The 26537-nt window shown below is 36.5% G+C and overlaps 1 long non-coding RNA gene across 1 annotated transcript in view; it reads right to left on the bottom strand.

Annotated features, from left to right (window-relative positions):
- The window catches only part of LOC128091459 (uncharacterized), a 597131-nt gene that overhangs the window by 506666 nt on the left and 63928 nt on the right, over window positions 1-26537 (bottom strand). The window lies entirely within an intron of this gene.

Raw genomic sequence — 26537 nt, 5'->3', positions numbered from 1 at the left:
ATACGCAGTTAGAAGCTATAACATGAAAGTTCAAAGATATTTAGTTTTATCTGGTTCCTTAAAAAAAAATAATTCCTAGCTGTGTTTTTTTATTTTCCTCTGTTCTCTTTTTTTGACCATCAAAATGAGATTTCTTTCTGACCTCATCATACTGGTTTATCTCCTCTTCATCTTTTGAACCTGACTATGTAAGTCCCAGGTCATATATGTTTACTGCTAATCATATTATTATTTGTACTAAAAAGTCAAATGAAGTAAAAAAAAAAAAGTCAAAAGTCTTAACAATGATCTTAACAATTCTTCATCAGCAACTAGAAGAGAGATGCATGCCTAAAAGTCTTTTTTTTTTTTTTTTTTCTAAAGACAAATATTTAATTAGGACAAGTTAGCTCAATTTTAACTACTGTGAAAACAGAAATAACTCTTCCCTCTGTTTCGTGGTCAGAAATTGTTTTCCCAATTTGATCAGTTAATGCTTGCAGAATGAAAAATGTGACCTTATGTTTATCTTTCCCTACTTAATAAATGGTGTTTGATATTTTCAAAGCCATGTTCGGGATTATAATATGCATTAATTCTGGTTTTAAATATAGCCTATTGCTCTTCATCAGCTTTGAAAACATCACTATTTTCTTTGAGGAAATGCAAAATGGTGTCTGTTACTACGTGTACATATTCATATCCACACAGTGCAATTTAAATTTTGCCTTTGAAAGCAAAGAATTTCTTTTAAAAAATAAATCGGCACATACTGGATATTTCTTTTGTAACTAAAATCTTAATGTAGCCTTTTGGTTTTTTATGAACTTCATTCTGGCATCACTTAATTCACTCAATTTGTATATATCTTTGTTCTTATAAGTGACCAACATTTGCTCCATTAAAAAGTGTGCATGTGTGTGTATTTGCATCCCAAGTGAGGATGTCTTTCCAATCTAATTTAATCACCATACTATCTTCAAAAGAAAAAAACATAGCAGTAATTACTAACACAGCACTTGTAAAACACTAAATGCCATATCTCAGAAAGAATATCAAGAAGACTAGAGAAGTTTAGTCATTACATTGACAGCATCCCTGCATTTTTTTTTTTTAGAAATAAAGCTGCAAGATTACTGCAACATTATATATTTTAAGTGTAATCAGAGTTGCACTGCTTCACCTTAGCATAAAGTAAGGAAACATGCTAATTTCCAGCTCAGGGAGATGCAATCTGAGAAGCCTGTTAGAACAATTTTGGCCCATCTATTCTGAGTGGTTGACACTTAAATTATGAGGGAATTGACTATGTTGCAAACTCAGAATGAACAATTTTTTACAAATGTCAGTGCCCACACTCATGTCTCACAGTAAATTTGCTATAATATACACTGGCCCATTAGCACATTAAAGAGGACTTCTGCAGTCTTATTGCAGGTAAGGGTAGTTAAGAACTGCACAGGATACTGATATTTTCCTTACATTATTATTTTCCTGGATTTTCAGATGTCTCATTTAAAGCTCTGAATTTAACCTACAGTGATGAATTTCAGAAGTCATGGTGTTTTGTGCTCCCTTGGTGGCCTCCAGCACGCTTGCAGAGATGCAGGGACCATCAGCCTTGCAAGGCTAATACAGAATCAGATTCCCTAGAGATGCATCTATGCAAGTGTAGGTTTTGGTGGATGCTGCTTTCTAATTAGAACTTTTCATGTAACGAGCATGAAACAGTAGTTACACTGATTTCCAAAAACAATCATATTTTAATGTAATTCTGTAGCATAAAGAATGAGGAAAGGGAAACAAAGGTTCCTAACTGATTAGAGAAAACAAAAAACTAAATACTTTTGAATAACTGCTAACACTTTGATGATAATCTCACCAAATACATAAATGAGCATATTTTTAGCAAAGAAGCTCCCTGCAAAATCTAGGCTTCGTAGGCTGAGGCCCAATTCTACTTGGTTTACACAACATGAAGCAATCAGTGACCAAAATAGTGAGACAATAAACTAGAGCTCGTCCACAGCTAACATTTTTTCCACTACAAATTCAAACATCATGTATAATTTTTTTATTGTGTGGAAAACAAAACTGAAATGCTAGAGTAGACCACTTGCGGAGACAATGGACTTCAGAACTTTCAGAGTGGATTGGGCAACAACCATCACGAATTCAAAACTTAGTTAACCTTGTCTTAAAGCAAAGAAAAAAGAACAAGATGAACACAAGTTAAATGCAAATTCCATGTGCATATGACTTTAAAAATACCAACAGTTAATATTAAAATTTCAAGAGAAAAGAAAATGAATCAATGTTGTCAAAATTTAATATTTCAACTTTTCCTATCAAAGTGTGTTGGAATCAACACATTTCCTCCAACATTTCAACTTCAGTAACAGTATATTTTTGATGAAAAATTGTCAAAAAAATCAGACATCTTATAAAAATTTTTATACAGCACACTTCACGTCTGTAATATTTTCCCTACCAGTCATAGCACAAATTTCCTCACCAGAACACTTTCAGTAATACCATAGCAATTTACAAAAAGAAAGTAATTATAATCAGAAGAAAAGGACATATGGCTGATCTCATCAAAGGAATTAACATCTTCCATCTCAAAAATGACATTACCAAGAGATCCCAGATGAAGAAAGATGGAGAAAAGTTAATAATTGAGGAAGCTGTGTATTTCAAATATTTGCATGCAAAGTCAAAATGCATTCAAATCACGCATTCTTTTAGGTAAAGCTTACCACAACAAAGTAACCACAAGCACACTGTAAGAATCTGACACTCGGGGAAAGAAAGAATTTCAAAGTTTGCCGTCTTCAAAGTTAAACATTTGAAAAATTAGTTTCAAGGAAGATTGCATCCTGGTGCAAGGCCAATCATACTTTGCGTGAACCATAAAGACACCAGTGGGAAAGCAGCATCTGTGGCTACCTTGAATGTGCATGTATTCAGACAGAGAGAAGCTAACAGCAAAAAATAAGACCTGATGGTCAGGATGGAGTTGTTGGTGCTACAGGATACTCATCGCAAAGTGTGAACAAGTTGATCTTCACTGAATGTACTCACAAAGGGAATTAATGGGTTCTAGACAGTATGTTGTAAGCATCCACCCCAACTTGCTGTACAGTATCCTCCCAACATGGAAATACGTCAAAACACTATTAAAGGCTAAAGGTCACTAAATTACTGAGTCAGTGAAGACAATTTGTTTACAAAAGTGTAGCTTAGCTCACTCTTGCAATATCCATGCTGGTCTCTACTCCCAGCATTCCTCCTGTCTCTGCCTATGTACAGCCTTTTCTTGGCCTCGTCAGTCTAAAAGATAATTATCCTATGATAGGATTTTAAATAGTGGGCCAAGTATTTCCAAAATATTTTTTCGTTGTATAACAAGTATCGCTATTATTAGCCAATAATCAGTCATTACAGTCTTTGCTAAGATTCAAAATATTTTTGATTCCATTTTTAAGTCTGCAGGCATCTTTTACTTCAATAGACATAGGACCAATCTTTTTTTCTTTAATAGAGCAAATTCACTAAAGAATATGGATGCACACATATATTTCAAAGGTAATTCTGGATACAGATGGCACAGATGAGAATCTTAGATTTCTGAGACAAACAAGGTGTTCCCTTGCCTGTCCTGGGGAATTCTGATCTACAGTTCCCAGGCCCCATTTCGCATCAATAGCAATCTTCTTTTCTGCAAAGTTCACTCTTTCTCCCTAGATTTGTTTTAGTTTCCCTTTTGCCCTTTTAGTGGTTAAAGCTGACTTTACAGTATTGTTTTCTTACAGTTGAATTGACTGTTTCAGAGAAGCTTCAGAATGGCTAGAGGTTGTACAAGGAAGAAGATTCTTCTTTTCAGCTTAGTATGGGTGCTATTTCTATGATAACACCATTAAAACAAACAAAGAAAAAACATCATTATATCCTAGTTGCTTTACACAGGGAGAGTCTGATTTTGTCCTTTGAAAACAACTTCAGAGAACTCATAATTTGGTATAAGCCATCTGTTGAATACTGACAATAGATTTTTTAAGATTCTCTTTGCTAGATCAGAATATGAAAATTCTTTTGTCACATATGATAGCCACTGAATGTCTGCTACAGTACTGAACCCTAAGCCAAACCTTTAATATCCACAATGTCAAAATCAATCTGAATAAATTAAGAGGCTAATTGGTCTTGTTAAATTCTCCAAGTCTAAGCAGAGTGGCTGTCATTGTCAATACTTAGTTACAGGGCACTTTCAGACACCAAGTACATGTTCCTTTGAATCTATGATTATCACAAGCCCTTTACTTCTCCTAAGTGCTACTGTACTAGTTACGCACAGACGTGGATGAGAGGAGTAAGACATGGGGTATAGTTCACAATTTAGAGGGAGCTAGTTCTTACTCATCCAGTTGTAAGAGACCAGTTGCTCATTTTCTCCTGGCAAGTCTTGTTTTCTATGGCCATACAAGGCTACTCAATACTACTCTATCACATCATTGATGTAAGATTATTCCTAATGTTAGAATTCAGTGTCTTGAAGTGATATAAAGTGCTGCAAAATTGATTGAATACAGTTTTTTCTCTCAAGGCAGAAATGACTTAGATTACTCCAACAAGCAGCAGACATTGGCAACAAAGAGTTAATACATTTTCTTTCTGAGACTTTGATGAGATGAAGAAAAGACTCAGCAGAAAGGGTCGAAGAAGGTTTTTAATATATTCTGAAAATATACTCAGAACTCGGTAAATATAGATGAGAGTCCACATGTAAGAAAGAGGGAAGGATAAAAATAGATTGTTGAGTTGGAGCGCTCAAGTGATTCAGAATAGGATGATCAAAAAAAGAGCAGAAATTCAACTAACCCCTTTATAAGTGACATTTTACACTGAAGACCAGAATTCAGAATGATGTTTTCTTTTAATCTAGAATATTTTTTTTTTCCATATTTCAAAGCTGGACATTTTAAAGTCACTTTAAATACCGACGTATACAGAGATAGGTGACTTGCATGCATGTATAGACGATATAGGTTGATCATGCCAGAAGTGTTTTCAAAATTGTAGAATTTAATTTAATGGCAATAGCAAGAAATGCTCATTGAAACTAATTTACTGAACTGATAGAAAGTTGCTGTTCTCTACTAGCTATATTAAGCCTGTAATAATGAAGACACTGAATAGGAAAATCCAGACAATATCTTTCAGTAAATCTTAGACTGTAGTCACATCATAAGAATAGATATGATCTGCACAAAAGCAAGCATTTGGAGAGATGTATCAATATCTCATCTTTTCAAATACCCACCTAAATGTGATCTGGAGAGATAATGGAGAGTACTGGCATTTAACTTGAGATAATGTCATCAAAAAAAATAGGGAAAAAAAAAAATCAGAGTGCCATCTGACAGGCACAAACCAGGTGGAGTCATTTTACACACAATAACGAGAAAGGAAAGAAATGTCACTTCTCCTTTCCCTGCCCCCACACAACAAATCTATCATCAAGGAAAACAATCAATCTGTGCAGTCTCCCATGTGAGTTACAGAAAACAAAATGAACTCACAGTTTTATCCACGTTAGTGCCATACTGTGGCCTAGTTCAGAACGAGTTGTAATTTTTCAGGTGAACAGGGAATGAGAAGACGACAGTGAGAATATGAGAACCACAAAAATACATGATTTTAACCTAAAAAAAATCTGTAAGAGAGAAAAATTCCTAACAATGTAATGAAACAGCTTCTGGCCACATTTGGAGGTATTTTGACATTCAAGAAGTAGGGTTGTGCACAATGTTTCCATCTTTTGGTGTCGTTTTTTTTTTGTTTTTTTTTTTTTTTTCTAAACGTGCATCCTTTGCGATTGTTATTTCCAGTTCTTAGCTAAAAAATTTTGAAGAGTCAACAAAACGTGCCTTTGACAACAACCTTCTAAAAACGCACATCAAACATCCAGTTTAGTTTCCGTATCAGTCAGGATCAACTGCCCCAAGTGTCCACAGGAAGAATCAAGAAGAATGAATGGAGTCGAAACAAAGTGATGTGAAAGCTCAAGTAAATATTCTGCATAACGTCATTAGAACCAGCAGAGGAGGGCAAGACAAGTAATTCTCAGCTTCCCAGTTCTGCTGGACTATCATTTTCACTTCTGAAAGCAGCTGACAGCAAGTAGTAGAAAATGCTTTGATTAATAAAAGATATGATAATAGTGAATGTTCTTACACTCTGACAGGCTTGTCTAGGTGAAGAAGAAGATGCAGAATGAAACAGGCATCATAGGGTGCTAGAAAATTTACACAAGAGTCTTTTAACTGGACCACAAACACCAACCATTAACACGCACTTCAAGTCTAGAATAGTTTGTAATAGCATTCTTTGAAGTTAAAACAGCTGAGCCCATTTCTATATAGGTAACAAATGCTAATCACTGTAAGCTTATTTATACTAATTTTGGTTGAAGGCAAAAGCTCTCATCTGTACTCCAATGTCTAACAGGGAGGTAGGATTGATGGATATATTTAGGATATATTTCAGGAAGTGAAAATTTCTTTATGCTCATCTAGGAAACGTTTTCACACAAATACTCCCACTACTTTCAAAGAAATCCCTTGTAAAATATTAGCAGTACCTCTGCTGGAAAGAAAGAAAAAAAAGAACTAGAAGAGATCCCTGCATGCATAATGTTGTCTGCATTGGTAGAAAGGACTGAGTTTTCTTGATGAGTTATGTCTATGGATCATGTATTTCATGGCGGAGACACATAAGTGCCACCGTTTTCCCTTAAACACTAAGCTTATGGAATTTCATCTTTGAAGGATGGAAAAGTTAGATGGATAAATAACTACAGTCTATTTTTCTATCCTTTCTGCAACGATTCACACAAGTCTTACAGTCTTACCTGCTCTGTAGGGAATTCCTGCTGGGCAAATTCCTTTTTTACTTGATTTGCTTGTTGTTCTATTCTTATCTGGCCCCATAACATGTAACTTATGGCAGCTCAGAATGTGCCTCTGCATGTCAATGCAAGCTGACAATTTACGCAACTTGACTCGCTCAGGAACCCATAATTTGTCTTGCTACATGCACCCTTAAATTGCAGTTCGAAAAACATTAGTGATGTGATTTAATTCTCCAGTTTATTTATGTTTGAAAGGCTAATGTATACACTATTTGAATGTGAAATTATTACTGAATGGAAAAAGAACTTATCTGCAATAAGCAAAGACTCAAATATGATGTGCTAACAATACATTTCATGGGAGAAAATGAATGAAAATAAACACTCTATGGATTTACAGCCAGTGTTGAGTTTAGCACATTTGAATTAAGGATGAGGTGTAATACAATCAAAATTAATAGGAAACTGGTACAAAACTATTTTTCTTTTAATAACACTTAGAATTTTATTGCCTTTCCAAATTCCCAGAGTCTTTTTGGCTTGAAAAGTCACTCAAATAATTGTTTTATTCTGAGTAAACCAGTGTGGTTTGAGGCTACATATATGACTGCTTAGACGCATCATCTGATTCTGCCAAGTCTTCTGCACGTGTCTATGTTCTACAGCCAAGTAGCTGTAAAACACAATTGACTCTGTAGACTTTAGAAATTCAGCACTTGTCTATGTAGAGACATTGAGCCATACAATGTTTTTAGTTTTAGGAATGGTTTTAGGAAGAGGCCTTAAAGATCATCTAGTCATCTTTGCAGAACTCAATACAGCAATTTATTATTACACATTTTCACACTCCTAGTGAGATGCAAATGACACAAATGGGCTTTGAGCATATGTACTTAATTTTATACAAATAATGCAGTTGACTTCATTGTTAATATTCATGTACATAAAATACACAGATATTTGCCAGGTGAGGACTTCTCTGACTGTCTTTTCTCTTGATCCATTTTTACCTAATTTCTATACATTTGCACCAGTGTGAAATTCATCTCAAAAGGCTGCGATGTTTATTGGTTCAAAGAAGAAAGATGTATTTTTTAGAGATAATTAATATATCTCCCAATATAGTAATTTATTTTTATAAAACACACAGTTCAAGTAATGACAAGACTGATCAGTGTATGAAGACCAACTTTGAATTAGTCTTTTACTTTCATAAAGAAAACAATTCCTACATAATGCTAATTCAAATCTGCCTAAAGTTCAATCATTTAACACATATTCTTAACTTCTATACAGTTAAGTCTAGCAAAGCATCAATGCAGTACAAACTTCATCACAACCGATCTACTGGCAAAAGATTTCTCAATATTAGTTTTTTTTTATTAAAAAAAAAAAAAAAACCTTTTTTTTTTTTTTTTTCATTCAAGCCTAGGAACATTGTCTTTGACAAGAAAATTCAAACCTTTTTGCTACATAAGCAACTAAATTATGCACAAGCTTCAGCTAAGAATGAAAAAAGGACCCAAAACCCTCACTCCATCTCATAGAAGCAATTTAGTTTGCTCAACACTCTGTCAAACCCATCTGACGTGAAATTCTAGACTACTTAAAAGTGCTTTTCCTCTAATTTATTTCTGTTTATTTTTACAGTACTGTTTTGATCCCTCTTTAATGTACCTGGGAGGTAAGCTCCTTCACTTTATAGTTAAAGGAAAAATAACAACTTTGAGAAGCATTTTAATGACTCACATATATCGCTGAAAGAAAACATTTTTGTCTTCTGTATTTCATGCATGCACAAAATCTCTAGATTACTTCCCTCTCATAAACTTCCTAGAATATAAGATCTAAACCTGGCCACGCAATGCAGCTATAACGTTTTCCTCATTTTAAAACATTTCTTAGAGGCTGAAAACCTACCAAAAAGCAACCAACTCAAAAAAGGGCAGATTTATTTTTCAATACTAAAGACAAAAATATAGTCAAATAGAACAAATCTTTAGAACAAGTGAGACATCCGTGATGGAGGAACAACATTTTTGTCAGTGTAAAGACAGCAAGAGCAGAAAACTTAAATGCCCCAGGTCAAAGCTTTTGTCCTACAACAATATTGTGATCTTGTGGTTTGCTGATGGCTGACTGCAAGTGAAAATGAAAACAATCATCATAGAAGAAGATGCTGCACCACATCTTCTTACCTGCAGCCAACTTAAGACAAACACACAGAGACAAGAAACCTGAAAGTTATATGTTCATATTACTACTGTTTGTTTCCTAGTAAGTACTAGCCTTTCCTGTTACAAAGTCATGTTGTTCTTCCTCCCCATCCTCAAAATGATCTCAGAGATCTCGTAAATGTTGCAAGAAAAAATGGTTCAAGAATTCCGAACCTATTAAGCCTTTTGCTTCCCTCGTTTGCCTTTCTCAGCATATTAAAAATAACAGCATATGAACGTCATTAGCCCAAGTTCATGCTGCTGTGAGAGCAGCAATATATTCTCTACTAGGAAAGCATTAGAAATCCCAGAGGACCAATAACAAGTCTGCGATGCTTGGACAGAGTGAAAAGCTTAGGCTGGCTGCAAAAGCCTTTTTGCCCTTTAAGAGCTACATAGAATAAAACTAGTTATTAGAGTTTTCTTGTGAACCCTACTAGTTATATAATTTCATATCTCTTCCTCGCATACAAAATGGCGCAGAGAAGAATGCCTATGCTGTGTCTTAAATTTCAGGGCTGTCATAGAATCATAGAATGGCTTGGGTTGGAAGATACCTCAAGGATCATCAAGTTACAACCCCCCTGCCACAGGCAGGGACATCAACCTACAGATCTGGTACTAGACCAGGCTGCCCAGGGCCTCATCCAACCTGGCCTGGAACACCTTCAGGAATGGGACATCCACAGCCTCTCTGGGCAGACTGTTCCAGCACCTCACCTCTCAGTAAAGAATTTCCCCCTGTCATCCAATCTAAGCCTTCCCTCCTTGAGATTAAAATCATTCCACCTTGTCCTATCACTGTCTACCCTTAAAAAAACTGATTTCCCTCCTTTTTATAATCTCTTTTTAAATATTGAAAGGCTGCAATGAAGTCTCCTCACAGCCTTTTCTTCTCCAGGCTGAATTAGCCCAGTTGCCTCAGCCTGTCTTTATAGCGGAGATGCTCCAGCCCTCATTTTACAGAAAACTCCCTAAGTATGTATGTATGTATAGTTATGCATATAATAATTTAGCCCAAGAAGACAAATGTTTAAAAGAAGAGAAAAACAAAATTTGTACTCACAATCACTGTAACCCTGTTTCACGTTGGCTGAAAAATGCAGTCCTCAGAGATGAGTCCTAAAATGTGCTTGAAAATCCAAGGCAGTCTTTCATTGCCAACATGATTTTGTGTGTGCGTGTGTGTGAAACATTTTTTTTCAAACCAAAAATTTCTTGACAGAAGTGTTTTATGAATTAACCGTAATGCATTATTGAATTTTCTGGAAAAAAAATTTTGTACACAAAAGAAAATTGAATATAAAATATGTCAAATTCCTCATTCATAAATTTTCACAAAAACACAGAGGGTTTTTTTTGTTTGTTTGTTTTTTCTTCACTTTTCTAACATCAAACACACACCAAGGCAAAAATTCTCAAACTTGGCCAGGCTACATAAGTACTTCAAAGAAGAAAAGAGAGAAATGGAAACATCTGGGCATTTTAAAAATAGAACAGCACATCCATTTTGAAACTGACCTCATCTTTTTAACACCCCCTAAGAATAATCACTTTAGTTTTGTACTGAGTGTTTTGTGCAGTCATATCATTTGTAACTGAACAGAGAGACATTCTTCAGATCTCATTTTCCCTTAAAAAACACACTCAAAAAAAACCAAAACAAAACAATCCACCCAACATATAATCAAAAAACCTAACTGGCAAGCTTTCAGAACTTTACACTCTTAATCAACATGAGACTCTCCCTGCCACACGTTCACAGTGTTTAAACTTGGACACTAGACTCAGAAACCCATTACTTGCACAGCTCTAAATTTTACTCCTTGCAACACCATGAACCATAGTTTCTTCAAGACTACCTGGATGCGTTCCTAGTAAGTTATGCACCGTGTCTAAGTTTTGCTCTTTGTTATCACTGATCTGTTCTCACATGTTATCTATTGCTAGCTATTGGCATTAGGATATTGGATGCTTCATAGTAATTCTGTATTTCTTCTTTTCTTGCTCAGAATAATTCTGTCCCAGAATTATTAATAAGTAGGTCTATCAGGTAAGAAACTAGAACAAACCTTGTGAAAAGGTTTTTAAGTTACCAGTAGGTGCATAAGAGCTCATTTGAGAAGAACTGCCAGTAGCAGAAAAGAGGTTGCAGTTACCTCAGGCTTAGAAAGATCAGGAGAAAAATCAAACTCAAGGATCCAAACCAATATTAATTGAGAGTCAAAGAAATGTCCAGTAAACAAGTTACATGGAAGTAAGATTGAGAAAGAAACAGACAGCAGACTTGACTTTTTGTCTAAGTGGTGCTGCCAATGTGCCCCTCTTTAAGTTTCTCAATCACATTCTCTGTGCTGTGGTTGCCACTTCAGTTCTGTTAAAATATACAAGGCTGAGTATTTTGCAGAAGCAGAGGAAAGACTTTTTAGAAAGCAAACCTTATGCTCAGCAGGCACTTATTCAGTATTTACTCTTTGCCACTGAGTAAAAATTCCAAGGGTTTTGAAATTACTTTTTTTTAAAGGTCATTTGTCATGAAGTTGGACAAGGCACTGAAGATAACTTAATGTTTGTTTACACTTTAACAGTGTCCATTCTTTGTAATTGGAATTGGAAAGAGTAAATGTAACAAATGCAAAGTAAATCTTTCTATTATTACAATTGTCATGCTTCTCTGGATATAACAGTCAGGCAAGACACAGAGTTTTCAAGAATATTTTATTAAGAAAGTAACAATTTCAGCCATAACTTGTAACGTTGAATAGTTGCAGATAACTGTGACCACAAGCACTTGAAAAGTGAGAGGTCACCGAGAAGGTAAACTCTCAATTTAGGTTTTAGCAAGACGGGAGAAATAGGAAGTGTCACATTATTTTGATTAAGATTGTTCTCTTCTGAGCTAACGCTTTCATAAACAATAGTTTTAGTTCGAAGTTGGTTTCTGAAGTGTTTCATGTTTTCAACATCAACTAAAGACTGCAGAATGTCAATGATCATAGAAAAATAAACATCTGGAAAATGAAAAATAAATACATAAATAATCAAAAGACGAAGTGTCCTTTTACTTTTCCACTGCTCTTGTGGGCTGTTCTTGGAAAATCAGGAGTGATGGTGGTGGAGAGGAAGCATCAGAGAACAGGAGAAAGAGTAAAAATTATGTATACTCCTTAATTCCTGGGACATTTGTGCTAACTACAGCATAAGGAGCATTTATGAATTTCATGCTTATTTTCATCCGTTTACCTCTGAGCCCCCTCTTCTGGGTCTGAATTATAACTTAAATAAAACCAACAAAATTGATGCCACTGCTTTCTACTTCACATCTTATACAGCTTACAGCTTTGCAGAGAGTATGAACGTTCACAGAAAACAAGCTTTCTGTTTACAGATAGGGTTACCAAAAATACTGCGCGTGAATCTCAATCATCTTGGTAGAGATGCTCAGTGCATATGCCAGACTACAGAATGCACGTGGCCTACATGCCTACCCCTAGGGGAGTTAAGCTCATCACATATACAATTTATTGTCATCTCCAAACTTCTGCACTGATCCTCTAACCCAGGCTGTCTGACCCAGACACTCATGATTTCAGATTTGGAGGTTTCTGTGCTATTCCTCTAGCAATGACTTATTCTCGTGCTTAATTCTCCAAAGATTACTTTTAACAAGGCTTCCTCAGGGAGCCCTCAATAAAACATTTAAACCCACACAATTTATCACAAGTATCTGGCAGGGTCTCAGGGGAGTTTAGGGAATTTTTTTTTCTTTCCTCCCGCTATCAGAAACAATAGCATTTTACTAACACAAAACAATCAGTATTTGCTCAGAAAGGATCTGTACACCTATCCATGCAATGAAGGAGCAGAAATATTGCCTAAATAAGTCAACGCAGCCACAGGAACTAACCACTATTTGAAATGGAGATGGAGATTATAAACGGTGCTTTGTATCATTTCACCATTTCTGCCCACAATGCTTCTAACTCACAAAGAAAAGGCCCTTAAAAACACTCAGCTCCCCTTGTGGGAAGGAACAGGATACTGTGTACAGTACCCACCTGTATATTTTCCTCCAAACTGTGTATTTGTGCACCCAGTGGGATGACATTTTTTTATTAAGTTGTCAGCAAACAGAACTTTATATTATGCTGCTGTCTTCTTGCTTTCTTAGCTGGCAGTCTGCAGTGAATGAAGGTTATTCTGTCATTTTTTTTTTTTTTTTTTTCAACTGTTTTTTGAGTTATTTTTCACAAGCCAGGTCCATTTGTTATTCATAGGAAGCGTACTGTTATAAAGTCTGGCATAGCATTTTGGGACCAGTGGTCTGAGGGCAAGCATTCACACAGATCTCTGATTCTAACCCTGCTTCTGTACCGCTTCACACACCAAAGATGAGCATGGTGTCACTTCTGAAAGAGTGGGGAGTTAATACAGTGGGGTTGATTAAAGGATTGCTGTTCACAATTCTTCATTTTCAGCAGTCATCTCTAGTTGCTAAAAAAGTACCCTGCACAGAATTAAGAGGAGAAAGCACACACTTGAAATGAAAACTATGCATTGAAGAAACATAACTCAAATCCTTGTCAGTAAAGCATCCAGGCATATATATTGCTCTGTACCCGTGAATGGGTCTGTTGCTATTTCACAGCTTGTCAACAGTGCTCCACACAAAGAGAAGACATGGGACGGGCTTCAGAACATCCAGTCCTAATGGATGCTGTAAATACTCAGTCCATCCCCATTTAAAAGACTCTTAGATGTGAACTTCAGCATTTCAACAGCTATGACTGATCCCAAAAGAAGTTCAGTTCCTCAAGTTCTTCACAGTTCTTCTTTCTAATATATGCATTATCAGGATTGATTTTTAAAGATTTGCCAAGCAAATAATTTTATAATTTTCTTTTTTGTGCTGTGCATTTCATGAATTACTGAACTTCTGTGGGGCAATGATGTTAGAGGAGAGCAGCTTACTCTACAGTTTTCTCTAAACAGCAAGGAAAAATATTTCCTATTTCCTAAACTTGCAAAACATAATTTAAGCAAGGTGATTCTGTTGTGAGACATAGACAGTACTTGATAAAGGCTGGTATGTTGAGCAATAGGGATCAGTACTTTAGTTTAAAGACCAATATATTAGTTTAGCAAAAGGAATCAATGATTGTTAGTTCTAAAACTTTCCATTTCAACTTTGAGTGGTGCATGAACAACCAATGTTTGAAGCCAAGAGTTTCTCTCAATGATTCTGTTTCGCAAGAAGTACTGGGTCATAATAGACTACTTTTATCTTCACACCCACCAGCTGCAAGGACATCTTTCTCAGATTTCTCATATATTGTTTTGAATTAGAGAACAAGTTTAGAAAGTTGCTCATTACAGCCTAACAAGCAATGAAAGTTTGCCAAACTGGGGAAAAACAGCTTAAGCTTAAGCCAAAAGTCTCAGTGATGAAGCTGATGATAGAAAAATAGGGAGAAAGTAAGTGGTCAAAGACCCCCGGAGGCCACTACTGTGCACATTCAGAGGGACATTAGCATACATTAATGAGTTCTTGGAAAAAGAATGAATTGGTACACCAATGGACTGCATATGTATGTCTTAACTATTTAAATGTAGAACCTGAACTCTGAGAGAATGTGCTTTTTTTTGTCAAGTCGCCCAGTACGTGTTGTGAGCAATAAAGGAATGCCGCTTTCTAACAACACACTGGAGTTAGAGAGCTCTCTTCCTGGATTTGGTATGACATACTCAATTTTTAAGGCAGAAATACATCTGCCTTAAAAATATGCATATCAACATTTAACCACGTGCTCTCAAATACAAACATTCATTTTTCTAGTACAGTAGTTTTCTTTATTGTCAGCAATGGCTTAGAACAGCTTCACAATATTTTAAAGTATTTCATAATACTTCATTATGTAGTTTCTTACTTTATACACGACCTTGTAGTTTTCAAACACATTTGCAGGTGCATGTACCTGCACACGTAAAAACATCCTTAAGGTTTTCTAGGGGCATTATCTGTAGGAAAAAAAAACTGCTCAGAAGTACAGGCTTCAAAACGCCCTAAACATCCAGCTTTATCATTTTCTTTCTTGCCCAAGGGTTTCCCTTGTGATTGATCGAAGCAGTAAAGATCGCTGAATTTAACAAAAGGTCTAATCAGGCCTTAAAGAAAAGCTTCCACACAAGGCACCCAGGCCATCAGCGTAAGGATCGCTCTACCGGTACAAAAGGAGAAGCCCTGCAGGCAGCTCATATTCAACAAATCCGTCCTTGGAACGGAGAGGATTTGGGATGAAAATGCTTGGAGAGTCTGTTAATTACATACACAATGTATAGAAAAAAAATCTCTAGACGTAACTAGAAGAATAGTTTGGACTTTATTCAGTCATGAGAGTTCCCTTCAGACCATCAGTAACAGATCCAGAAACGTGAATGGAATTAAAAGAGCCTAAGGCATCCCATCAAAATCCTGGGCTGAAGAACAGAGTAATGAAGGAATAATATGTTTTGATTTGGTCTTCCCCTGGGGTTTTTTTCATCATGTCAGTAATGTGGTGCAAACTGCCCACAGACTCTTGACCATCATTTTCAGAAAGTCTATAATCTAAGATGGCAAGGAAATGGTGATGTCAAAGCAAAATATGTCCATATATTTAATTGTCAAGGTATACATTTTCAGCACATCAAGAGTAGAAAATTTCAACAAACTGAGTTAGTTACAGAATTGCTGTTTTTATCAGACCTTCAGAAGCCATTCTACAAAAATAATTCTTAGGCTTCAGAGCTTTTCCCATCAATCAATCACAGATGGGAAAAAAGTAATCAAGTAATACTCCAAAAATGTTAGAAAAGTTCAAATATACCTCAAGCGTGTGCCTCTACCTTGCTAGTTTCCTTGTTTTTTTTTCTTTTTAAATCAAGATGTACTTTTTACACAAATAGCTTTAATTCTTTTGCGTCATTCAGCCCTGACTCTATCACTTGAAACACTAAGAAGATATAAAAGTTTGACTTTTAATCAGCTATTTTTCCCTTGACAGGATACAATCAAGAATGTATTCTAGCTTTTTCTCATTAAATTCCCCAGCTTTCTATTTCCACATGAACTATGCCTTCTGTCTTTCTCCCCCTCGCTTATATGCCATTTGCTCTCTTTTCACGCTCTCAAATTTCTTCTTTCCAGTCTGGCTGACTTGCAGTTCCAAGACAGACAAGCAGGACTAGAAGAGCAGCTTTGGAAACAAAAAAGAAGAGATAGAGTCTCTTCTAAACTGCTTGTTCAGATATAACTCCCACTGCCAATACAAGCTAGGGGATGAAAGGATTGAGCACAGCCCTGCCAAAAAAGACCTGGAGATACTGATGGCAAGCTGGACACAAGCCAGCAGTATATCCTTGCAGCCCAGAAAGCCAACTGTATCCTGGGCTGCATCAAAGCTAGCATGGCCAGCAGCATGAGGGAGGTGATCCCGCCCCTCTGCACTGTGCTGGTGAGACCTCACTTGGAATACAGCATCCACGTGTGGAGACCTCAGTACAGGAGAAACATGGACCTGTTGGAGTGTATCTAGAGAAGGGCTGCAGAAAAGATTCATGAAGTGGAACACCTCTCCTGTGAGAACAGACTGAAAGAGCTGTGGCTGTTCAGCCCCAGAAAAGAAGACTCTGGAGAGACCTGACAGCAGCCTTTCAATATCGAATGGGGAGCTGTAAGAGTACAGACTCTTTAGCAGGGGTGTGATGATAGAACAAGAGGAAATAGTTTCTTAACACTTAAAGAGGGGAGATTAGGTAAGATATAAGAAAAAATCTTTTACAATGAGGGTGGTGAGGCATTGGAATAGGTTGCCTAGTGCTGTGGTTGATGCCCTGTCCCTGAAGACTTTCAAGGTGAGGCTGGATCGGGCTCTAGGCAACCTGATTGAGCTCTGGATATCTCTGTTCATTTCAGGGGAGCTGGACTAGATGGCCCTCAGAGATCCCTTCCAACTCTAAGGATTCTATAATATTGTTCCCTATCCTAATCATAAAACAAACTCTAGAGTCAGAAAGCAATTCTTCAGTTACAAACGTAAAGATTTCTAAGTCCATGCCCATGTCATACTATACAATAACAGTAACCATTTTGTAGTTGCATGAGGAGGGCAAAGTTCCTGATATTTCTGACAACAGCAACCTTCATGTTTCAAAGGCACCTACTGCTGGCACCTGTTCTGGGGAAGAAAATAGAAAAATCTACTGCCCAGGACTAATCACTTCCCCTTCCTTATTATTCACCTCCTCCTCACCTCATCTAGGTCTGAATCACTGTGCAAGCAATCTGTCTGCCACAGCAGCATTGATACCCATGTTTCTGCCACCATCTCAGATACAGTCATTCCAACACTTCATCAGCCTCCTGCTGCGAGGGCTCCCTGCAGATTCCACCACCTCCCACAACGTTGGCTCCACCAGCGTCTGAATTCACATCTTACATGTCTGCCAGCAGAGTTGCCCTTCCTGTATCTTGTCACATTGCAAAACTTGACTTCCTACTTACTGCCTTGATTTTTAATCTCATCAAATTAACACAGCCTGCCTCATTAGCATACCATCTTTTACATTTTGGGAGTTATGTCAGGTCATACATGCACTGGTGGGGAATTATTTCCTGGAATAGAGCAACTTCAACCATCTAAGGGAATCAAAGAACTAATCTTTTTCTTACAGTATAGGTAGCAGAGATGACTGGAGAGTTGTAGGAGATACTGCTACTTGCACACATGTATTTAGTCAATCTTGATTTCAGACAGACATGATTTTGTACAGATAGAGTTCCACTTTCCCAATATTTATCTTGACTGATTATAATGAAATCTGACAAGAAATAAGTAGCACTAGAGCCCTCAGGCATAACTTTATCACATCAGCAAACAGCTCTTCTCTCACTGGCTCTACCTTCTCACTCATGCAAATGGACCAGCTACTGTAGGTTACTCCTGAAACACCAAAATTAGGCTCAATATGAGGAAAATTTGCCTGTCTTAATAGGTGATTTGATGCTATCACAGGAGCTAACACTCATTTAGTGAACAGGAGCTCTTTCTATGTCTCTCTAATCACAACTCAAAGAAATAACAATGGAATGTTTCCTGTAGAGCTTAAAAATAATAATACCTTTAGTTTTTACTTACAAGCAATCTATTCATAATCCTATCCCTTGAAGAACATCTCTAAAGGTAAATAACATGAAAAGATATAAAAAACACAGCATTATCCATTTAAAAAAAAAATGCACAAAATGCTTGTTTTAAAAGTTTGTTTAAATGCAATGGATACTTTACAAAATTATAATTAAAAAAAAAAAACAAAACAATCTTTTTTTACACATGCCATCAGTTTGCTTTTCTCCTTCAAAATATTGCTGTAACAGCAATCCGTCATTTTACTTCCTCCAGTCCTTGCTTGCTGCTTTCTGCTCACTGAAATTTAGTTCTGTCTGTCTACATGCAAAGCTCACTGATGTGTGAGCCTTTGAGAAATGGGGGAACCACACAAACACAGAGTATTTGTTTATATCCATGTTTTTTTGTTAAGCTTTGCAAATCTATAAGAGCCCCACACTAAGACTTGTGAGTTACAGCAATTGATACAATTTCCTTCCTGTTACAGAAAGACAAGGCAAAGCCTGCAGGAATTTCATGCTGAGTGAGTCCTGGCAGATCTGCAAAACTTCTATGATAAAATCCTCTACGCAAAATGAAAGCCTAGAGAGCCAGCTCAGAAATATAGCAATGGAGTCTGAGAAAGGCAGAAGATCTGTACAAAAGACCTCTGCCAAAGTCCACAATGGGAAAAGAGTGAAAGGCTAACCAAACACGTTACACCAATATGCTACAATGTACTGGTAGAACAGATAAGCTATTTGAAACATTAGAAAGAAAGAAAGATGTGTTAAGACTTGCTATAAACAAGCAAGTTAATTTAGGCACAAAAAAGAAAACATGGGAGCAGGAAGGAGGACAGTGAGGAAGGCTACACTACCAGAATGACATCCTGAAAAATTTTAAATATAGAACTTTGTCTGAACAGATGCACCTTTGGGTTTCACTCAATAGTAGTTATTTCTAAGCTGATATAACTCACAAATTAAACTTTTATTCAACGCAATCAGAACTTTCTATTTTTGCAGATTCCAGGCACTTCAGATTTTCCATAACTGTCATATCAAGAAGTCTTAGTCCTGAAGTACAGCAGGAGAAAAATGTGCACTGTCTGTAGATATATAATATATGATGTCTGCTCCCTGTTACAACATTTATCTTGGAATTCTGGTGACACGAACCAACCACTTTAGTTTTATTTTTGCGGGCTTTTGAGGCCAATGCATTCCCCTTTGACAATGGAATACAGATTTGCTAAAGACAGTAATTAACAATCCAAACTGTGACCTCTCTTCTGCCTTTGAATAAAGTATGGTTACCTGCCACCTTCGAATGAATGCACCATACCCCTCATACTATGTGCAGCCAGTATGCCACACATACATCTTGTAAAAATCCATTCTAAAACATCAAGTAGTTTTATGTCCAAGAAATTAAACCACACATTGGATCTGTAACCTTGTTCATCCCTACTATTTGACATAGACTATAAATGATTTGATACGTAGAACATATAAAGCATGCGTAATATTTTCACACAAGATGCAAAATAATACTTTTTCTTTTTTTCAAATGACCCTAAAAGTACTTGGTTACAAGTACCTAGGATCCCATGCATATCCAGAGCTTTTCACTCTTTCGTGTTTTAGTTATGGTCAAATACCAAATCATTAGTGCAAACCTAAGATCTTTGGGTGGTCCTGCATAGAGCCAGGAGTTGGACTCCATGATCCTCACTGGTCCCTTCCAACTTGGGACATTATAAGATTTTAGGAATTCTTTTCATATATTCATTCCCCTAAAATATGTAACCCTTGCAGTTTAGTCAGATGTCAGACAGAAGTATAAGGCCATACTTCAAAACGCATTTTCTCAAAACGCTTCCAATGCATATTTCAAAAAGGCTGTGGTTAATTTATGTTTGTCAAACAGTGTTTCTCTGAGAGTATTTTAATCATACCTCAATATATTTCTATCTTGTGCATTTAGAAATCAAATGCTGTTTTTCAGGTAATTCTTCCTTCTTTCAGATGATAATGAAAGAATAAGTTGTAAAGACTTAGTTTAGGTTTCTACCTTTTTAAATAGGCTTTCCTAGAGACAGTTTTTCTTCCTTTGCAATTTAATTCATGGTTAAAATGGAGCTCTTCACTTAAAAAAAAAAAAAAAAGGTGAGGAAACTGGAATGAATATTAGGTGAAGTCAGAAATGAAAGATGAGCCTTCACATTGTAAAAGGAACTGAATAGGTCAAATTGTAAAGTAACTAATACTTCTTATAACTGTCCCCCAGAGCCAGCATGGCTGCAAAAACATGGATCAGCAAACTTGGCTTTAGGATCAGAAAACAGGACTAGAAAAATCAATACATAATTCATAAGATTTATACATAATGTGCAACAAGCTCATAGAATTCCACTTACTCTATTTGCCAGTCACCAACAAGGCTTACATTTGTAAAATTACTCTTTAAATATGAACTCAATCAATGGGCTTGTTCATAAACTTAATTTTTGAGAAAGGTGGAAAAACGACAAGCAGAAGCAAATACGTTATTTTGATCCTGTAGAGATGCCAAAGTGAAAAACGTGGGATCAAATTCTTTCGAACTTCAGAAACGTGCACATTCCCCACAGTACAAAATGGACTACCCAGGACAACAGAATCTGGGCAGCCTCCCTATGCTGTATAGATCTGTCTTAACGACTCTCTAGTAACTTATTTAGCAGCCAACAAGAGGGAGCAGAAGAGATTTTCTATGATTAATATTATTGAGCTATATATGAAACAGATCAAATAATGAAAAAATCATTCACAGATAATTTCATCATCAATTGATTAAAAGAGTCCAAGCTGATTTACTGTTCATATTTTTTTTCTGTTCATCAGTTTTGCTGTTCCTTTCGCTCTCTGAATCATGGATCTTCTATCAATAATGAGGTAAAACAAAGCAAAATCATTTCCAAACTCTAAAGCTAACATACTGTGTAGTAGAAAATGCAGGAGTTTGTGAAATCTGATAAAAATCAACTAATACAAAATCCCACTAGGATACAAAGCCATAGAACTCTTTTCAGTGCATGAGGTAACAAATGTACTTTTAAACTCAGCCTCTGCGGATCTGGCACGTGCCCTGATCTTTGACAAAAGTGTTCCTAATTTCACAATGTTCACAGCTATGGCACGAAGAAATGTAAAGACTCTTGCTGAAAACACTTTTAAGCTCACAAAATGAGGTACCGCATGGATTCTGCCACAAGAACATATAAAAGTCATTCATGAATGACTGTCACACCTTGTAAGAAAGTACAAAGCACGACAGACTTCAAACCAGAAAATGAAACAGAGACAAAACATTCAAAACGTTTTTTGCTAGTTAACAGAGACCTTGCATGACCTGATGATGGCAAATAGCTTTCAACTGGCTGCTGGATCTACTACTAGTACCACAGGGTTTTCAGGAATAAGTAAGTTTTCAACAACTTCAGGAGAAATCTGATTCCAGCAACTGGAAAATTTGCCAATTACTTGATTCCATTAGAGGAACAACCAGAGGCTTGCAGAGATGGTATGCTTTCTGCCTCAGAGGGAAGACAGAGCACACTAAAGCACTGTGAATTTCAACAGGTGCTGAGTTTCTTAGAAACGCAGGAGAAGCTTACTACCCATTCTGTAGAGGTTCACATCACTCTAAGCCAATCACATGGTTCAGTTTTCAAATTAGGAAAGCAGAAACACAGGAATCTTGTTGGTCTGACAAAAACTGTTTATATGCATACTATGACAGATGTACAGGTAGATCCATCCACATATTCAGGGTAATCTTTTGGTTCAGATCAGCTTTGGAAAAGTCCTGTCTACATAGCAGTATTGGTTAGAGACATGACTTCTGGCAATATTCCTACATCTTGTTTACATGCAGTTATAGCAATCTGAGTTTTTGATGGCATAACTGCTTTTGTTTAGCAATCCAACGTAAGTGACTTTAATAGTAGTGGTATTGGCAGGTATAAAGTGCTCTTTCTACACAGTGCTGACACCGCAGTCATACTAGCAAGTATTTTATCCCGAGCTTATAAATGACGGTACCAAAGAAGTAGGATGAAAAACTGTATCACAGTAGGGGAAGCTGATATGGACTCATAATTCTTTCCATTTTTCTTTTGTGACTTACATTTGATGATAAGATTTCTTTCTGAGGAGTATCTTCTACTCCCTTTCTTTTCTTTAATTCCAGAAGAAAATCATAACCACAAATCTCTGGTATAAAACTTTGAAAGAACATTTTGAAGTTATTCAAAATAAAAGGAAGTTGCTAAAACAGCCAGATTGACAGCTCTAGTTTTCAAAGACCTTTTTTTTTTTTCCTTCTTTTTTTCTTTTTTCCCCTTGAACAGACACAGAATCAGCAAATCAAGTTCCTTTGTGCAAGCCTGCAAATGCAAAGACTTGCACGGATCAATTGGAGGAGTACAAGGTGCTGCCTGTCTAACAAGAAAAGATCACCACACACATCTGTGTTTTACAACAGGCACTCTCTCCAGAACACAGCTGGCAAAGGACTACTTAATAACGTGAATAATAAATAGAAGAATAAGACAAGCCCATAGCTGTTTTCAGTACTAAGAGTAGTTGAACTTGGTTCAAGAGCAAGAACAGCATGTCTTCAAGAGCAAAACTACATGTTCCTAATCATAGCAAATACACTTCTGGCTTTGCCTGTTTTGCTTACACAAAAATGTATGAAAACTAAAGTCACACACATCTCACTATTATAAATCCCCAACCCTTCAGACAACTTAAAAATTTTCAAATGACATTCAATGATGCAATGAAGTCTCACAAAACACCACTTTTCTGCAGGTTCAAAGCAAAAAAAAATTGGAGAAGCAATCAAGCAAGGCATCTGCTAGAAGAGTAGCAACGAAGAACCTAGCAGATATTGAAGATACTGATAAACTAGACCCTCTCTCAAATGAGCCCAACAAGGTAGAGAGAATAAAGACTCTACTGAAATGAACTGTTTATTCAGATGTTTTTAAATCACAAAAATTGTGGTGATTCCATACTACATTCTCTTCAGAAAAGAGTTGGGATTTTTTTTTCCTTTATTTCCTTTTTACCAAGTGGGTACAAAAAAAACCAAACAAACAAACTCCACTGACTCTTTAATCTGACACATCTGTGTACTCTCAGAAAGCTGAAAACACTTGTTCAAAAGCTACACAAAGAAAAAGTATGCAGCCAACAAACCCAAGCTAAAATCCCATCACAATTTACAATTCGGTTTTGATTTATGATTTTCTAATAGCTGAGGCACTGACACTTTTGCACAGAGATTGATTTCTGGTGGAAACTCGTTCACCATTAGTTTCTAAATACTACATCATCAAAATTTTCACAAAGGAAGTACTTGCTGAAGTTATAGGAGACAATATTTTAATAGTATCTCCCTCTACAATAAGAAATAAAAACAAAAGCTAGCTTCTATGTTTTCACTCAAAATGTTCATGTTCCACTTTAGAGTTTATACACCTGCTCACTTTTGTGCACCTGAGCTGCAAGTGATTTCCATTCTGATGAACCAGGCTGGTCATCAGGGCATTTCTTTATTTATATCCACCTGTAAACTTGTGACACCTGCTGGAGGGGAAAACACAGATTACTATCAATAAGCCGGTATTTTGCTCCTTTCCTGGCTGCAGCTTTCACCTGTCACTTCTTTCTATAAAGACCTTGTGAAACCCTATGCAGAAAGAATGGAACATGCATTTTGTATTGTATGGTGATTAGCTAGTAATGTCCTCCTACGGCTCCTCTCATTGTTTCTTTCCAGTCTTCCACTGGAAGTGCTCAGCTATTAAAATGCAAGCCAGATAAAGTGAAAATTGCTTCATTAATATTTTTTCTTTTGGTGGTGGTGTTTTTTCTTCTTGTTTTTTTTTTTTTGTTTGTTAAATGGAATTTTTCCTTTTGTTCCACCTTTTTCAAGAAGTAGGTGCACCTTCATTTTGGAAATATATTGCACCGCTTGTCTTTTTTCCCAGCACATTACATTAACCAGGGGCCTACAATCAAATTCCAACAGATTTGGCACTGAAAATATTTATATTGCTTTCTCTTGTAAGCAAGGGGAGATGTGATAATTCCATTCTACTCTGTAGCCCCGATAAAGTGCGCATCCAAACACTTTGTTGGGACTCTGGACACACAGATCTAAAAGCTACAACACAGAAATGCTTCTGCCAGGGTGAACCTGACAAGCTACATGCAATACGTATAGCCAAACAGGTATCCCTTTGTGCTCTCTCCTTGTCATCCCATCCCCTGAAAATTATCTACAGAATAGTTATAGCTATAGCTTAACAAGCATTCTGCACAATGCCAGGTGAAGAGAAGATGTTGATCAAAAGATTTAAAAAATATTTTTTAAGGAATAAAAAACTTTTAGGAAGCAGTCAGACCTTCCTTTATCAATTTACTAATATAGCCTTTACCATCCTGAAAAGAAACATTTATATTTTTCTAGCATACCACAAAATCAGAAAAGGAGCAGAATTATTATGAGTGGAGAACAGTAGAGTAAGAGGTGAGAAGGGAATTTTGCTGATGTTTTTTCTGTCTTTTTAGACATCTTCAAAGGTAAAAACTTGAATAAACTATGAAGAGAAGAGTACACTGAATCTCCTCTAACAAGAATACATTCAGCTCTTTTGGTATGTAAATATTTTCAGTATCAAACAACATTTCTTCACAGGTGTTTTTATTAGACACTTTTTCTAGAAGTAATACAAACTGTAATTCTTAATTTAGCAACAGAATAGCTTTGAGATTAAAGCAGTTGCTCTGCTGTCATAAAGATATGCTTGGCCCTATTTTGCTTATTTAGTATTTTCTCCACTACACAAAATGGAATTCTGATTCTATTATGGAACAGATGAGTATAAAGAAAATTCAATTAAAAAAAAATATATCTGCAGTTTGTATCTGTCCCTCAAAACATGGTCTTATCTGTACCAAGAAGAAATGGGGAAAAATCCATTGAAATATAGTTTCCAAAGATCAAAAACTATCTTTGAATGTCATTAAACTTATAAATCTCTCTTGTATTTCATCCTGCCCAGGGAACAGATAGTTTTTGTAATATCAATGATCTTTTATGTTGATTTAACTCAGAACTAAACTTTCTAGAAAGAAGGGAATTTGTGGGAAAAAAAAATAACATGGAGAACATGCAAAGAGAATGAAACAAGGAGTAGAAGGAACATGGGGAGGAAAGTTAAAAAGAGGAAACCAATTTTTAGCAGTGTGCCCCAAAGTCTCCCCCAAAGCACATTTCTTTATACAGAAGCCTACAAAGTAAAGGAAAACACCCACCTCTTCAGTCTGATTCAGTCATTCTTTGCTCCCTTTACAACATCTCAAAACATCAAAGAAGCAAATAAAGAGCTCTGTCAGAGTAAGGCTGTCTGTTCATCTGCAGCCCGGCACAACCGGAATGATGCAGTCTAGCTCCCTGCTGCTCCTGACATAAGCTAAGGATGGGTAGGGCTGGTTCACTAAGTTTTTTCATGACTTTTAGGCCAGTTAGAGATATATTATTAGGTTGGTAGAGAACCATATGCTGTATAACATAAGACAATGATGGAAACTACAATTTTTCTATACAACAAATTGCCCATATTTTTAGTAAGAGTTGCCTGAGGTTGGGCACCTTATATATCCTGGAAGTTAAAATGCGTTTTCCATCTTTGGAGTTGGGAGTAGGTTAGGAGGATTTTAGTTGTTATCTGGTTTCCTTCTGCCCATAGTTTCTATATATATACATATATATATATATATATATATACATATATATTTTTTTAAGAACTGTTACAACAAGAGGTAATATCTGATAGACAAACCTGGGGAGGAAATTTCTTTTAACTACACCCACAACTGCCAAGAGGAAATGTAAAGGCTGATTCCATCTGGCAGGGTCCTCATCAGCCTACTTGGTTTATAATTAGCCTTAAGAAGATTTCACAAATTAGACATAATTTTAACTCTTACCATCTTGAGAACAGAATAAAGATGGAGTAACGTGGGCACCATCTAGCTGTGTCAAAATACTTGAGTGCAGCACTTCATCAAAGCTGACCTGCCTGTCCCAACTCCGAGTCTCACAGCTATGGCAGCGAGGGGCTGCAGGGAAAGCAGAGCAGAAGCTTTTGCCTATAAATTTTACTTCTCAATGCACAGAGATTTCCCGTATAATAACAGGAACTGCTATTGAATCACAGAG

The sequence above is a fragment of the Tympanuchus pallidicinctus genome, unplaced genomic scaffold (assembly GCF_026119805.1).
Source record: "Tympanuchus pallidicinctus isolate F22 unplaced genomic scaffold, pur_lepc_1.0 scaffold10, whole genome shotgun sequence".
Lineage (NCBI taxonomy): Eukaryota > Metazoa > Chordata > Aves > Galliformes > Phasianidae > Tympanuchus > Tympanuchus pallidicinctus.
This window is presented reverse-complemented; position numbering and strand designations above follow the sequence as displayed.